This window comes from Phacochoerus africanus, chromosome 2, assembly GCF_016906955.1.
Source record: "Phacochoerus africanus isolate WHEZ1 chromosome 2, ROS_Pafr_v1, whole genome shotgun sequence".
NCBI classification, from domain to species: Eukaryota; Metazoa; Chordata; class Mammalia; order Artiodactyla; family Suidae; genus Phacochoerus; species Phacochoerus africanus.
The window spans coordinates 181,942,287-181,952,867 of NC_062545.1; the positions used below are offsets into that span (position 1 = coordinate 181,942,287).

At 39.0% G+C, this 10,581-nt stretch overlaps 1 long non-coding RNA gene across 1 annotated transcript; it reads right to left on the minus strand.

Moving 5' to 3' along the window:
- Window positions 1-2,724: 2,724 nt before the first annotated feature.
- On the minus strand, window positions 2,725-8,978 carry LOC125119795 (uncharacterized). Its single transcript, XR_007133169.1, has 3 exons — window positions 8,690-8,978; window positions 4,003-4,120; window positions 2,725-2,901 (listed from the first exon to the last, which is right to left on the minus strand). It is a non-coding gene; the product is annotated as an uncharacterized LOC125119795 (long non-coding RNA).
- Window positions 8,979-10,581: the final 1,603 nt, after the last annotated feature.

Consider the following 10,581-nt stretch of genomic DNA (forward strand, 5'->3'; position numbering starts at 1 on the left):
TCATGGAAGGGGCCAGGTTTTGTTGTTACTGTAATAGACAGAGATTTTGGATGCAGATTTTCTACCCTGAACACAATGCTTCTGCCAAAACTACCATCCATGGACTTACAGAATGGCTCTCCCACTGTCATGGTACTTCACACAGCATTTCTTCTGATCAAGGAACTCACATTACAACAAACGAAGTGCAGCAATTGGCTTGTACTCATGGATTTCACTAGTTTTACCATTTCTTCCATCATCCTGAAGCAGCTGGTTTGAAAGACTGATGAAATGCCCTTTCAAAGATTCAGTTACAACATGGCTAGGTGTCAATACTTTGCAGGGCTGAAGCAAGGTTCTCCAGGAGGTTGTTTATGCTCTGGCTCAGTGTCAAACATATGGTCTATTTCTCCCATAGCTAATATTCATGAGTCCAGGAAATGGGAGCAGCACCACTCACTATTATTCCTAGTAACTCACTAGCAAAAATTTTGCTTCTATCCCTCATGGTCTTGTGATCTGCTGGCCTAGAGGTCCCAGTTCTAAAGAGCAAAATGCTTCTTCCAGGAGACACAATATTGATTCCACTGAACTAAAAGTTTAGACTGCTGCCTGGTCACTCTGGGCTCCTCATGCCTCTGAATCAAAGCAAAGAAGGGAGTTACTATGCTGACTGGAGAAATTTAACTGCTACTCCTCAGTAGAGGTAAGGAAGAGTGTGCCAGGAATATAGTGGATCCCTTAGGGCGTCTCTTAGTATTTCCTTGCCCTGAGATTAAAGTTAATGGAAAACTACAACAACCTAATTCAGGTAGAAGTACTAATGGCTCAGACCATTCAGGAATGAAGGTTTGGGTACCTCTTCTAGTTAAAGAATGAAGACCAGTTGAGGTGATTACTGAAGGCTAAGGGGAAATGCATTGGGTAGTAAAAGAAGGTTGTAGTAAATACCAGATACAATCACATGATCAGTTACAGAAATAAGGGCTGTAATCGTCATGAGTATTTCTTTCTTATTGTGTTATATGTTTGTGTGTGTATGGGTGTGGGTATTTTGATATGTATATATCCTGTAAATATTGTTATTTTCTTCCATCTCTTATTCCTTACCATGTAATATAAGATATAATGATTTTACATCATAGTATTTAAGTATTGTTATTTTTACAACATGGTGATTAGGTTATAGGATATCAAAGAGAAGAGCCAACATCCCCCAAGGACTTTTCATCCTTTTCTGTGAAAAGGGTTAGTGCATTTGTGGTTCTACACAGGATGATTGCATCATGTTAGGCACAAGTACGACATCATGTTACCAAAGGGAAAAGGGGATATGTATATGGGATTAACATATACAAACCACTATATATAAAGTAGATAACCAACAAGGAGCTACTGTACAGCACCAGGATATACTCAACATTTTGTAATAACCTATAATGGGAAATATTCTGAAAAATAATATATAATATATATAAAACTGAATCGCTGTACTGTATAACTGAAACCAGCATGGTATTGTAAATCAACTGTACCTCAAGCAATTTTTTAAAAAATATGACCTTGTTATTGTCTTTATTTGGAAATTTGGTATGGTTTAAGAAAAGCTGTAGTTGACAAGGTCAATTATGAATTTTATGTGTCAACTTGGCTAGGTCATGGTGTCTAGATATTTGGCCAAACATTATTTTAATGTAGTTGTTGTCTGTATAATGAACTAAACACACTTTGTTTTCCAAACTAATTTTTTTCCAACTTTTTTTTGTGTGTAATTTACACATCATAAAACATTTGCCACCCTATTTATTATTAAGTGTACTGTTTAGTGGTATTAAATTCATTTATAATACTGTACAACCATCACTATCACCCATCTCCATAGTTCCTTTCATCTGGTAGACCTGAAACTCTATAATCATTAAAAAAAAAACCTCCTAATTTTCCCTTCCCACAGCCCCCAGCCACCTCCCTTCTACTGTCTGTCTCTAAGATTATGACTTTTCTGAGGATCTCATATAAGTGGAATCATATATTTATCTTTTTGTGTTAGACTTATATCACTTAGCATAATATTCTTAAGGGTCATTCATGCTGTAGCAAATGCCAGAATTTCCTTCATTTTTAAGGCTAAATTATACTCCATGGCATGTATATACCACATTTTGCTTTTCCATTCATCCATCAATGGACACTTGAATTGCTTCCACATTTTAGCTATCATGAATAATGTTGCTATGAACATGGATATAAAAATATATCTTCAGGGAATTCTCATTGTGGCTCAGCAGTTAAGAACCCGACTACTATCCATGAGGATGTGAGTTCGATCCCTGGCTTGGGTGGGTTAAGGATCTGGCGTTGCAGTGGGCTGTGGTGTAGGTTGCAGACATAGCTCAGATCCCATGCTCCTGTGGCTGTGGTGTTGGCTGGAAGCTGCTGCTCCAATTCAACCCCTAGCCCAGAAACTTCCATATGCCACAAGCGTGGCCTTAAAAAGCTATATGTATATAAATTCTTATATAATATATTTAAGCTATATATTTTAAATTCTTTGGGGAATATACCCAGAAGTGAAATGGCTGGATCACATAGTAATTCTATTTTTAATGTTTTGAGGAACTACCATATTGTTTTTCACAACAGCTGTACCATTGCACATTTCCAAAAGTAGAACACAAGTGTTCCAGTTTCTCTACATCCTCACCAACACTTATTTTCTGTTTTTTTTAATAGTAGTGAAGTTTTCTCATGTAGTTTTGATTTCCATTTTCCTAATGATGAACAAAGTTGAGCAGACTTTCATGTGCTTCTTAGCCATTTGAATGTCCTCTTCGGAGAAATGTCTACTCAAATCATTTGAAGCAGAAATTTCTAATTTTCTGTATATAGTGTTGCTTTAGAGTGTCCAAGTCTTAATGTCTGGTTCCCAAAAGAAGAAAAAGAAAAAAATTAAGGGAGATTAAAAAAGGGTGCTTTTCCTTTTAAAATTTTATTTTATTTTATTTTATTTTTTTGCCTGCACGAGCAGCATCCAAAAATTCCTGGGCTGGGGATCAAACCTGTACCACAGCAGTGACTCCACGCCACTGAAGATCCAATGCCAGATCCTTAACCCACTGTGCCACAAGGGAACTCCTGTTAGTCCTTTTAATACCCTGAAAGTTACTTCCGCTGGAAAGGGCAGAGGCTTCCAACAATGGTAGGAGGTATAACAACTTGCCACCTGCTTCTTTGTACCTCTGTGACCAGAAGCAGTAATCAGCAATCAAAGCATAGATGCTCAATATTTCAGAAACAGGGTCCATTTTCTTTTATGTTTCCAGAATTTGATTTTGTTGATTTCTCTCAGGGATTTTTTTCCTGACGAATAATTATTTACAGTCTATTTCAATTTTCTATGGCCATTGAACACTGCAGAAATATTCCTACAATAAAACTTTTGATTCGTAAAAAAAAAAAAAAAAAAAAAATCCTTTCTGCCCACTCTGGCTTCCAAAAGCTGTATGCAATTTCAGCTCTTATCATAATAGTAGCTACTGATCACCCATTCCGAGCTTGGGGGAATCCATCTACCTGTCATGGAGCTAGGAATGGGGGATTGGTAGCTACTATTATGATAACAGCTGAAATGGACAGAAATTAACTGCGTTTTACTGTCCTTTAAGTGGAAGTTGTAAGCCTTCAATGGACTCCAGAGTTCCAAAATAGTTACAGCAGATAGATCCTGCCAATGCAATTGTTGTCCTGATGGGGAGACAGTTTCCTGATGCTCTCTATTCTACCAATGTGCCAGAATCCTCTCCCTCTTGAACTCATTTTAAGTCTTTATTCACTGTTGTTTGTGGCCACCGAAATCTCTGTTTCATTGGATTAACATGACCCACTAATGGTTTCAGAGAGATTTCCTTAAAGGCTAGAATCCACCAACCAACCAAACAAAACAATTCTCCCAGACTTTGCATATTGGGCTACACTGGGGCACACTTCCACACATAGCATGACAATTTACAACTGTCTTACCCTTCACTTCCTTCTTGCTGGGATCCTGAAGGTCAGTCTGAGGTGAGAACTTTGGGTCTTTTCAGGTCTTTTCTGAGCTTGTATCCTGCCCTGGCATGTGCATGAGTGTCTAGAATACCTGGAATATGACAGAGCTTTTCATAGCCTTTATTCCCCCATATAACTCCTTCCCCAGCTTCTTTCTTCCCATTCTTTTTGATCTATTTCTTGCACCAACTGCTCTTGCCCCAGGCAGCAGCAGCTAATAGATTTGCCTTTACATGCTTTCAACAAATGCCACCCACATGAAGCCTTTCCAGCCATGGAGAAACTCCTGTGCCATCAAAACAAAGGCAAACTCAGATGATTCAGCAATCCCACTCCTAGGCATATATCCAGAGGAAACCATAATTCAAAAAGATATATTCACCCTGATGTTCATGGCAGCATTATTCACAATAGTCAAGACATGGAAATGACCTAAATGTCCACTGACGGATGAATGGATAAAGAAGATGTAGTACATATACATATAATGAGATATTATTCAGCCATGAAAAAGAATGAAATAATGCCATTTGCAGCAACATGGACAGACCTAGAGATTATCACACCAAGTGAAGTTAAGTCAGAAAGGGAAAGACACATACCATATGATATTACTTATATATAGAATCTAAAATATGACACAAATGAACTTAATGAAACAGAAACAGACTCACAGATGAAGAAAACAAACTTATAGCTACCAAAGGGGAAAGGGGATAGGGGAAGAATAAATTAGGAGTTTGGGATTAGCAGATACAAACTACTGTATATAAGACAGATAACAACAAAGTCCTACTGTATAGCACAGGGAATTATATTCAATATCTTTCAATAAACCATAATGGAAAGGAATATGATAAAGAATATATACCTGTACATGAATGTATATGTGTGTACACATACACACACATATATTTCATACATATGTAACTGAATCACTTTGCTGTACATCAGAAACTAACACAACATTGTAACTCAACTATACTTCAATTAAAAAAATAACAAGGACAAACTTAAGTCAGTCCTTTAGGGAGCCATCGGACAACTGCAATTCATTGGGAATTATGTCTGTGCTGCTCCTTCTGCTACCAGCCCCTTGCACCAGGAATGTGAACTGATGTCTCAGCTTGGCAGTAACCTGAGGGAATGGTAACAGAGCAAATTAAAATGCCCTAGAGCTCTGGTTCTTCAGTTTTTTCTTTATTGAGCATTTCTCTGTTGTTTAAAGTTTTTATAATTAGATTTGAGAGTTCTGAAAAAGTTGATTCTGACAGTTTTCACCAGCTTATTCATCACTTCTGAGAGGGATGAACAGAGCCTCAGAGTTCCCTCCTCCACCATATTCCAGTCTACCATGTGCCAGATTTTTACAAGTTTTTTTTTACTAATTTATTGTTTATTCAATAGCCATTAAATTGAGCCTCAGTCATAATTTCATATTAGTGTTTTAGTCACTTATAAACTCAGCATCAGTTTTATTTGGCATCAGTGTTATTTGGCTTTACCAATAGAAGTTTGGGATCTAGAGTGAGAGATAACATATTCCAGCAATCCTATGCTTAGATGATAACCAGGGATAGAATATTATGTTCTGTACTGGGGATCATACTTTCTAAGAAAAATACACAAAGTGGACAAACAGAAAGGTGAAATGAGACTGCAACCATGCAATGCAAGTAATGGCTGAGGTGCTGATGGGTTGAAATGTTTGAAATGAGACTGCAACCATGCAATGCAAGTAATGGCTGAGGTGCTGATGGGTTGAAATGTTTGATTTGTTATCTGTAAACGTTAGGCCTATGGTTATACTAATGAGAGAATATTTCAGGGAAACAAAGTCTTAATACAATCAAGAACTTCCTAGAAGTCAACATTGTTCAAAGAAAGAATAGCTATTTAGGGATGCATACATAGATGGTAACATCATAAGGAACAATAAGATAATGTTACAAAGTTAGAATAGTGGTTATGTCTAAGCAGGTAGGGTATTTGGGTATGGGCTTCTAGGATGCTTGTAAGTTATATTGCTAAGTACTAGTTATATATTTGTTCACTTTATAAATACTTTAAATTTAACATTACATTTTGTCTTTCATATGTATGACATATCTCACAAAAGTTTAAAAGGTAGCAGATACATGTGATGAGGATTCAAAATGGTCATAGACTCTTTGACACCCAAAGAGTAGGTTCTGTTCTCTCCATACCTTTAAATCTAGGCTGACCTGCATCTGGTCTAACAAAGCATAGCAGGCAGAAGTGATGCTATGCTATTTCTGGCTCTAATCTTTAAAAGGCCTGGTAGCTTCCAACTTGGTCCCTTGAAGCCTGAATCACTATGTAAGAAATCTCACAACATGCTGCAGAGAGGACTTAAGACTACATGGAGAGGGAGATGGGCCTGACTGAATGCAGCTTTAGAGCCAAGCCTGTCAAGGCACCAGGCATCTTGAACCTTCCAGATTAGACCAGCCATCAGCTGAACACCACCAAGTGACCCCAATCAATATATCCTGGAGCAGAAGAACTGTCCAGCAGAGCCTTGCCAAAATTCCTGATTCTCAAAATAATGAGATATAATAAAACAGTTATTTCAAACCATGAAGTTTTGAAGTAGTTTGTTGTATACTTTCTTAGTCCCTTCAGGCTGCTATAACAAAAATACCATAGTCTGGATGGCTTAAGTAATGAACATTTATTTTTCACAGTTCTGGAGACTGAAAAGTCCAAAATCAGGATGCTAACAGATCTGATGTCTGATGAAGGGAGGCCTGCAGCCTGGTTCATAGACAGCTGTCTTCTTGCTGAGACTTCATGTGGTAGAAGGGGCAAAAAAGTGCTCTAGGGCTTCTTTTATAAGAGCACTTAATCTCATTTATGAGGACTTCACCTCCATAACCATATCACCTTCAAACACACAACCTCCAAATACTATCACATTAGGGATTGGTTTCAACATATGGAATTTTGAGAGAGCATAAACATTCCACCTATAGTATACACTATAGATAACATAAACAATAAGCAAATTTAAGCAAAAAATGTTTTAAGAAAGTAAGTGTTCTAATATTAATAATAAAGTGGAGTTCCCGTCGTGGCACAGTGGTTAACGAATCTGACTAGGAACCATGAAGTTGCAGGTTCAATTCCTGCCCTTGCTCAGTGGGTTAAGGATCCAGTGTTGCTGTGAGCTGTGGTGTAGCTCACAGACGCGGCTCAGATCCCGCGATGCTGTGGCTCTGGTGTAGACCGGCGGCTACAGGCGGCTACAGCTCCAATTAGACCCCTAGCCTGGGAACCTCCATTTGCCGCAGGAGCGGCCCTAGAAAAGGCAAAAAGACAAAATAATAATAATAATAATAAAGCAGAGTTAAGAAGAAAAAACTGCATTTTTGTTGGAAGACTGAGCATTATTATTTTTTTTTTGTCTTTTTTTTTTTGTTGTTGTTGTTGTTGCTATTTCTTGGGCCATATGGAGGTTCCCAGGCTAGGGGTTGAATCGGAGCTGTAGCCACCCGCCTACGCCAGAGCCACAGCAACGCGGGATCCGAGCCGCGTCTGCAACCTACACCACAGCTCACGGCAACGCCGGATCCTTAACACACTGAGCAAGGGCAGGGATCGAACCCACAACCTCATGGTTCCTAGTCGGATTCGTTAACCACTGCGCCACGACGGGAACTCCTAAGCATTATTTTTTAATCAGGGGTGGATGTGTATACTCTAAAGATAAAAGAGTCCTAAACATTAATGTCATCATTTATATGTTCCTGGGATGGGAAAGATCCTCCAAAGCAAAATACTAAAAGGAGACACGTAAAGGATAAGGCTTAGTAGGTTTGAAAACACCCAACTTTAAAGTTGCTGTATGTCTAAAATATCTCACTGTTAACACAAAGTTCTTAAAAAAAAAGAAGTATGGTCAACTTTGTGATATATTGAAGTTGTTTCATGGATGTCATAGGGAATTGTAAAGTATAACCACGTATTGAGTGGATGGTTAAAACAGGTATTCAGTAATGGTGGTGTCGAGTAAAAGCCAAGCAAAGTGCATTTATAACAATGGCCTTTTGAAAACCATGTTTTGCCCAGGAGAGAGTTTTTGGTATTGGCTATTTCAGGCATTCAGGCAGGCTAATAAATTAGATATACTTGGCAGGGATCATGACATCCCTTACCTTACATGGCCCATATTTAAATGACTGTTGCCCCTTACCTCCCAAAGCTCTACAAAGACAATGGCTTGTCTATATTATTTCTGATTATCTATTGTTGGCATAAGATCTGGTAAATATTTGGCACATAAACATTTTTTAAAGGATAGATGGATAAATCAGTGGATGGATGGATAGATGAATACATGGATGAATTGCTAAAATGCTATACTTTAAAGAAAGACACACACACACACACACACACACACACACACGAGAAAAAGATGGACCCTGAAAACTTGTTTAATATGAAAAGTGGGGAAAAAATGTACAAGCATTTTAAAGAAGCTAGTTGCTGGCATGATTCCTTTCTGATTTCAGGATTTTTTTTCAGGTACACACTAACCTTGACACTCTTCTTTTTTTTTTAAATACTTGTTTTCTGTTGCTGCTATTACAAATTACTGCAAATTCACTGCCTTAAGCAGCACAGACAGATGTATTACCTTGCAGCTCTGAACGTCAGAAGTCCCCAGTAGATCAGCAGGGTTGCATTTGTTCTGGAGGCTTTGGGGGCCAGTCTGTTTCCTTGCCTTTTCCAGCTTTCAGATGCTGTCTGCATTCCTTGGTTGGTGACTCTGAATGATGCCAATCTCTGCTTCCAGGCCACATCTTCTCTGACTCTGACCCTCCTGCCTTCCTCTTAGAAGAATCCTTGTAATTACATTCTGCATCAAATTCAGGGATCTATTTAGTGAAAAACAAATGAGACATGTCAAAAGTATTTTGCTCCAATTTCTTTTTATGAAATGGGATAAAGATTTAAAAAGTAAAAAAGCATCTCTGTATAGTAATATTTAATGAAAATGCATTCATTTGGAGGTGACTTTTAAATTCTTAAAAAGTTGTCCTGAATAATTGGAATAAGACTTATTCCACATAGCTGCAGAGTGCAGACCCAGAAGCAAAAGGCAGCAGAATTCTGTTCAACTCAAGAAGGGCTTTTTCTAATAGTTATGTTTGTTCAAATGAAATGAATCACTTAAAGAAAATTAAATACAATTAGCTTTATGAAAAGCTTGCTACACTGTCCCCTCTCCTCTTCATTTTAGAAGGTGTGGAAAATCTGTGTTTAGTCTTTAAATTCCCCATAGATTATCGGATTTATACTAAGACTGATGTGAAAGCTTGATCAGTTCATTTCCACTGCCCCTAAAATGCCTCAATTTAAAAGGGAACACTCTAAGATAGTTCTTTCATAACGATAAAATTACGATCACAGACTACCAAAAACTTCTGACAACTGGAAAGATTCTCTTCTTTCATACTTATTCCCTTCTTTCTTCTAAAAAACAGCAAAGATGCAATACTTGCTCTACGAAGCTCAGTGGATGGCACTGAGATGTTGGGACGCAGCCCCACCGAGGGCCTTTCAATTCCATCTCTAAGATTAGCTCCTGGCAGTCTGAGAATTAAGGTGAGAGACAGGGTGATAGGATTAGGCCACACTGCAGATCCCCTCAGCTATCACAGGGACGTCCGGGCTTTTCTTAGGTTGCGTTTTCCCTTACAAGGGGGGAGTATATGGGTTCCCCGGCATGGGGGTAGGGGAGCCAGCCCTATCTGTAAACCGGCAGAGTAAAGTATAGGATGAAAGCCAGATTTTCCACCTGCAACATTTAAAAGTAAAAAGAACAGGACAGTGGTGAATGAAAGTATCCCGTGGCAGGAGGTGGACAGGGAAGGCCGAGTCAGGCAAGCGAAGCTGCGGTAGCAACAGTCGCAAACTGGACCCCTGCGGGAAGAACTTTGGAATCGGGACTCGGAGGTGCGTTTTTTGCGATGGTACCGGACAGCCATTTTCTCCAACAGGTCGTGCGAAAACGAGCATCCCCTGCTGGCTCTGAGGGTGATAACAGCTTTCCGCAGAGGCATTTTGACCATGTTCCGGCAGGGGTCAGCGATGAGGCGGCTACAATTCCTAGAGTATCCTAAATTACCTGGTGAATTTTTAACTGTAAAGGAGACATAAAATAGGAGAGAAACGTAAAATAGTGAGATGAGAGAGCCAGTAATGAACACCAGTTACAGTTCGTCTATTTTTAACGAACACATTAGTGAACTGATGAATAGGTAAAACGTATAAAAATGTAAAATGTTTGGAAAAAGGCAAACAAAGATTGTTTATGAGAATATAGGGCTTTAGAAATTCAGAAGTTTCCAAAAGAGACGGGGTCTCGCTATGTTGCCCAGGCTGGAGTACAGTGGCTATTCACAGGCGCGATCCCACTACTGATCAGCACGGGAGTTTTGACCTGCTTCCGTTTCCGACCTGGGCCGGTTCACCCCTCCTTAGGCAACCTGGTGGTCCCCCGCTCCCGGAGGGTCACCATATTGA